Genomic DNA, 5,609 nt, shown 5'->3' with positions numbered 1-5,609 from the left:
ACTACTGCAAATTTTCCCCCTACAACAACAACTTCTGGTTTACCATAGAAACAAAGAAATTTACAGCTCAGAAGCCATTCAGCCATTAAGTCTGCACTGATCCAGACTTAATAATTCTTGCATCTGATATAGTGCTTTATCATGTCCTCAAAATGTCTGAGGATTAGAGGATTAAATTATATTACATTGTATAGAGGATCAAATTTAAATTATAAAGTGTAGTGACCATGTATTTGTAGGCAAGTGCTACATCTAATTTGTACACAGCAATGTGCCGCAAACAGCCATCGAGTAAATGACTGTGTTTTATTCTTTGAATGTTACTGAACAACAACAACAACTTGCATTTATATAGCTCCCCTCACGGAGGGGAGCGTTCCAGAGTGCTTGACCAGCACATCAGGAGAAACTCCCTTCACCTGTTTAACGTCTCACCCAAAGAACGACGACGACAACAACAATAAAATTACATTCGTATTGTGCCCTTCACATCGGGAGGACGTCCCAAGAGCAGCACCTCTGACATTCCAGTGCACCATTTACTCGAGTGAACGTGTACATTGGAGTCAGCTCAAAGTCTCAATGTAGCGCTTCTGATTCAGAGGCGGGAGAGCCATCAACTGAGCCAAATGCAATACAGACAAATTCTTCTTTGGACAATCCATACAAATGGGGGCACTTTGTGCGCTCACTAGCTCACTGCATAATAATAATCCTTGCATTTGATACACCACCTTATCAAGTCTTCTAGATGTCTTAAAGTGCTTCGCAGAATATACTGTAAAGTGAATTGACTGTGTATTTGTGGGTGAAACACGGCAGCCAATTGCTCACAGCAGTGTCAGCCACACGAGCTGCTCCGGGCCAAGCTGAGATAGCTTCAGAGCGTAATAGAGCGACAAGAAAAACTTTCAGGTGAAAGTATTTTGAATTGCTTTCAGGATGTGTGAGGAGCTCATTTCATCCCCATTGTAGTTTTTTTGAAAAAGCAGAGATATCACAATGAATTATTTTCCTAATTTATTTAACTGCATCTCGTCAGCCCCCGCAAAACACTGTTAAAATAACAGCACACGTTGATGGAAACAATAAGTCCATGTCATCAATCGATAACCTTTGATGCTAAGTATTCCAAAATAAAGGGTTTCCAAATTTGCTGCTCGTTTTTTGTGTGAAATGCACAGAATATTCGTCCTCTGGAGAAACTGATCCTCACCCTATGTTTTCCATCCACCTAATACTGCAGGAGTTTAACCAATCAATACCGTGCAGCTTTCTATTGCAGGCCACCTGCCATTTTCCTATTCCACAGCAGTAGGAAAATTACCGGTACGTGTTAAGCTTTCTACTTTAGCCCCTCCGGTCTGGTTTCCAACCTGCTCACAACACCCACACAGTGATTAGCCGTAATCTCAGGCTCGAGGGGCTAAATGGCCTACTCATGTTCCTGTGTCCCTATATTCCAATGATGTCCTCTCTCTCTGTGACCAGGGCTCCCTCTGCCTCCTTGCCCTCCTGGTTCTCTCCGCTGCTTATGACACAGTGGATCATGCCATCCTCATTCATCTTTCTCCCTTCCTCCCTCATCACCTCAATGGGACCACACTCTCCTATTTCGAGTCCAACCTCCCTAACCTACCACCATCACTACCTCTCAGCAGATGGGTCCTCTCCTCTCCTCTAGCACCTCCACTAGATCACCTTGTGATGTACCCCAAGGCTCCATCCTTGGCCCTTCCTATTTCTCATCTAGATGCTCATTCTGATGGTGTCACCGATGATGCAGTCAACTTCCACATGTACGCAGACGACACCCAAATCTACTTCTCCTCCAGCTGTGACCCCAGAATCCACTGATGTTCTGCCCTCTACTTAACAGACATCAAGGCCTGGATGAGCGCCAACTTTCTGCAGCTGAATGTTGACAAGACGGAAGCCACACTCCTGGGCTTCCATCACCGTCTTCTCACCCACGGATCCGACTTCCTTAACCTTCCTAGCCTGTCCCTCAGAATCACTGAACGTGTGCGTAATCTAGGCATCTGATTTGATCCCCAGCTGACCTTCCTGCCCCGCATCCGGTCCCTTTCCTCCACCTACGTCACATTCCCCGCCTCCCACCGTATCTCACACTCAATGCATCTGAAACTTTCATCCACGCACATGTCGCCTCCTCGTTTGTGCTAAACTCCGCACCCCATCACCCCAGTCCTTACCAGGCTCCACTGGCTCCTTATTACAGAACAGATCAATTTCAAGATCCGTGGACACTTACATACAAATTACTTGATTCCCTGGCACCCCCTTGCCTCTCCGACCTGCTTACCCACCATAACTCTACCCACTGCCTTCGCTCAGCTGGCTCCAGCCCCCTGCACATTCCTCGCCCCCTCCGCGGCGGTGACGGCAGGTTACCAATGGCGCCCGGCTCACACTAGGAAGGGGCACATTCAGCGACAAACTGGCTATCAGGAAATTTCCTAAGCGCCCCGGCAGTGATTGACTGCCGAAGGACCCCGTGAATCGATGCTCCTATTTTACCTCACAATCCCCAACCCTTTCAAGGAGCCATTCATCCACTGGGTCAGGTACTTATAAACAGAGCTCACGAAAATGGGGGCGCACAAATCTTTTTAGCACCCGGCCCACAGGAGGTTAATCCGGCCCTGATTGATGATTGTGCTTTCAGCCACTCTGATCCAAGACTCTGGAACTCTACTGCCTCAATCCCTCTTCCTTGCCACCTCCTCGCCCGTCTTCACATCGCACTTGAAGACCTTCCTCTTCAACCACGCGCACAGTCGCCTCCCCCTCACCCCCTCCCACCCCTCCCGGCTCAGCGTCAAGCTCCGTCACTGCGAAGCGCTCCGAGATGCTATCCCACGTGAACGGATCTACATAAATGCAAGTAGGTGTTGTCGTTGTTCCTACTACAACCACGCTACATATCAGGCTTTGACCTGCAGGGTTATAAGGAGCCGAGGGGGTAAAAAAAAAACTACCCTCGAGTCTGCTTCGCTGAAGGGCCGGGTTCACTGATCCAGCAGCAGATAATGGGAATTTATCGAAGAGAAAGTGGTCCAACCAGACCTCATTTCCATTTAACCATTGCCCTCTAGTGGTGTCTCGGCATCAACAAAACCAAGGAAAATGTTATTGAGGCAAATAAATACAAGACAAATCCTGCAAGTGAAAACATTGGGTGCGAGAAGGAGCAAAAGTCTAACAAATTAACCGTTTGTACGGTGCGATAAATGGCGTTTTAGCTTTATTTAAATCAAGTTCAAAACGTTTACTTTATTTAAACAGTGTTTAAAATGTTAACTAATTCTGCAGTTAATACTTTCGGACGAAAGGTTAACTCACTTTCCTCTCTCCATAGATGCTGCCCGACCTGCTGATTGTTACCAGCGACATCTCTTTTTGCTGCAGTTAATAAATACTTTGTTGATCTTTAATGCAGATGAACATTTTTTGAAATGTATATTAAGGGATAAACCTGCTAACGACTGTAAGCAATCCCAGAATTTCTCAGTTGTCTTGAGTTGACCGGGGAAAATCGCGGAGACTCATTCTGTTTGCTTCAGGAAAGCTGCAGGTGCGTGAAGGCAGTGGAAACGTGTTTCCAGAACGCAAAGTTTCAACCTCATCGTTGCTAAGACGTTGTTGTGAGCTACGCAATGGCCGTTAAACCTGTAGTACTCACATCGCACGATACCTGGGTTTGATTCCTGGCAGGGCAAAATGTTGGGCAAGTTTCCTCACATTGTTAGTCGATTGGCAGATCGCTTTTCCGGAGGTAATAATTCCTTCAAAAAAAATAATAAATTGGACTGTTTATGGGACACCGCTGTGCGCAATTGTCTGCCACGTTTCGCCTACAATATATACAGTCAATTCACTTTACAGTATATCCTGTGAAGCGCTTTAAGACGTCTCAAAGCTGTGATAAGGTGCTATATCAAATGCAAGGATTATTATTATTACTCAGACTTGCTTGAAACAAACTGCTGGAGTTTTGATAAAGCTGAGGGGATGTTGACAGCTATGGATATTGGTGACAGGAGGAGACAATCCGACTCAAAAGATGCTTTTTGTGGAGCTGAACATCAGATTTTTTTTACAAGGTCAAAGTGTATGTCTTTACCAGATTTAAACTTAAGGATAATTCTCAACGATACGAGAAGAGCAGAAGATTTGGAAATCTTAAAAGGTTTTACAGGAAGAAAAAGATCGAGACAACCATCAACATAACGATCAACGATCGACACTTAAAATCCTGGTACCAGTCGGTCAGTTGGTTGTTCCTCCACTTCTTCCACAACATTGGTCCAACCAACTTTCCTTGTGGTGAATTCTACTAAATATACGTAAGCGTTACCTTTGATTGATTAACTGGTTGTAACTTGCATAACCTTACTAATTTGTATTAATAAATATCAATTGATAGAAGAATTTGTGTCGGTCCTTACTTTACCGCCGGGTCCCAAATTTATTAACGCTTTACAGTACAGACCAGTCAGCCTAATGTCGGTGGTGGGGAAACTTCTAAAGACCATAATCCGGGACAAAATTAATTTTCACTTGGGAAGAAACACGTTAATAAAGGACAGCCAACAAGGATTTGTTAATGACAAATCACGTCCAACTAACTTGATTTAGTTCTTCGATGAAGTAGCGGAGAGGGTTGGTGAAGGTCAAACGGTTGACAGTGTGTATGTGAACTTTCAAAAGGGGTTTGGTTTGATAAAGTGCCACGTAATGTGAGCAACATTGAAGGCTGTGGCATTAAGGGAACAATAACAGCACGGATCCCAAATTGGTTGGGAGACAGAAAGCAGAGGGTCGCGGTGCGACAGGTGTTTTTTTTCTGACTGGACGGAGGTACACAATAGTGTCTCCCAAGAGTCGGTATGAGAACCACTGCTCATTTTTAATCCATATTAAAGACCTGGATGTGGGTGTACAGAGACGCAACAATTTAAAGTTCGCAGATGACCCAAAGCTTGGGACGGCGGTAAACAGCGAGGAGGATAGCAGCAGACGGCAGGAGGCATAGACAGGCCGGCGAAATGGGCAGACACGTGGCGGATGGAATTCAATGCGGAGAAGTGTGAAATGGTGCATTCTGCGAGGAGGATGAGGAGGATGAGGAGGATGAGGAGGATGAGGAGGATGAGGAGAGGCGATACACACTACACGGTACAGTTTCAAAAAGGAACAGGAACAGAGAGACACCCGGGGATTCACAGAAACCTTGAAGGTCGGCACGACCAGTCGACAAGACGGGTTAACAAAAAAAAAGCACATACAATCCTCGGCTCTTTGAATAGAGGCGGAGAATATAAGGGGAAGTTACGCTGAACCTTTACAAATCGCGGTTGGGCCTCGGCTGCAGAACTGTGTTCGATTCTGGACACCACACGTTAGGAAGGAGAGAGTGCGGAGATTTACAAGAAGGGCACCAGGGATGAAATGTGTGGGTGAGTGTGTGTGTGAGTGTCTGTGTGTGAGGTGTGTATGTGCTGCGGCGGTGAGTGCAGTGAATGGGGGATCGCTGCTGGTGTGGGGGGGGAGCTGCTGGTGTGGGGGGGGGAGCTGCTGGTGTG

At 46.0% G+C, this 5,609-nt stretch overlaps 1 protein-coding gene across 1 annotated transcript in view; it reads left to right on the top strand.

The window, feature by feature from the left end:
- The first annotated feature begins 5,376 nt into the window (after window positions 1-5,376).
- The window catches only part of tmem14a (transmembrane protein 14A), a 14,067-nt gene continuing 13,834 nt past the window's right edge, over window positions 5,377-5,609 (top strand). The window contains exon 1 of the mRNA XM_007894041.2: window positions 5,377-5,483. The gene's annotated coding sequence lies outside the window, so the exon portion shown is untranslated. The remainder of the gene's footprint in view (window positions 5,484-5,609) is intronic.

The sequence above is a fragment of the Callorhinchus milii genome, unplaced genomic scaffold (genome assembly GCF_018977255.1).
Source record: "Callorhinchus milii isolate IMCB2004 unplaced genomic scaffold, IMCB_Cmil_1.0 Scaffold3, whole genome shotgun sequence".
Taxonomy (NCBI): Eukaryota; Metazoa; Chordata; class Chondrichthyes; order Chimaeriformes; family Callorhinchidae; genus Callorhinchus; species Callorhinchus milii.
The sequence above is the reverse complement of the archived record's forward strand: the minus strand, read 5'-3'. Positions and strand labels throughout refer to the sequence as shown.